Source organism: Cynoglossus semilaevis, chromosome 12 (assembly GCF_000523025.1).
Source record: "Cynoglossus semilaevis isolate Cse_v1.0 chromosome 12, Cse_v1.0, whole genome shotgun sequence".
Lineage (NCBI taxonomy): Eukaryota > Metazoa > Chordata > Actinopteri > Pleuronectiformes > Cynoglossidae > Cynoglossus > Cynoglossus semilaevis.
Genome location: NC_024318.1, coordinates 1,503,609 through 1,504,306, shown reverse-complemented (window position 1 = coordinate 1,504,306; position 698 = coordinate 1,503,609). Strand labels below are relative to the sequence as shown.

At 48.0% G+C, this 698-nt stretch overlaps 1 protein-coding gene across 8 annotated transcripts in view; it reads right to left on the bottom strand.

The window, feature by feature from the left end:
* Positions 1-698, bottom strand: part of ccdc88ab (coiled-coil domain containing 88Ab) — a 62,664-nt gene that overhangs the window by 55,920 nt on the left and 6,046 nt on the right. The window lies entirely within an intron of this gene.

Here is a 698-nt window from a genome sequence, read left to right as displayed (position 1 = left end):
CAAGCGGCAGCACCGGCGGCAGCAGTAGCAGCAGCAGCAGCAGCAGCTCTGTCTCTGTCTCCCTTCTGTTCTCTAGCAGGAATCCCAAATATGTCTGCTGTAACCTGCAGCAACAACGGACCCAACGTTCAGTTCAAAGAAAGGAGAGAGGAGACGGTGGAGGAAAGACAGAGCTGAGGGTAATAAAAAAAAAAAAAAAGGAGGAGGAGGAGGAGATCTCGGTCTGAATTTCCTCATTTTGTTTCATCAGACCAGGAACAACCTCTAAATGGTCCAATTCTTTCTGAGTCACTTTAATCCAGTCATGAAAGGAAGTGATGACAGGCCTAGTTAGCACCATATCCTGTGGAGATCTTCCCCCCCCCACCCCACCCCCCCGCCCCACATATATCCACTGTACGGCCCTGAGGGTGGAAATACCAGGGCGTCTGTATGAAAAGATTCACACTAACAACAGAGGAGTGGGCTGCTCACAGTGTAGACCACACCAGTCAGAGAGTGGGCCAGATGTGAAGGACGGACGCAGACGCGAAACTCCAAAGACTGGGACTAATATGACACAGGTCACATGACCACAGGTGACACAAAAATGAGCCCAAACAGCCGAAGGTTATGACATAGAAATATGACTGAACGTTACAGACGAAACAACGGCAAAAAACAAAAATTCAAGATTTAAAGTTAGTTAAAAAAAGTGC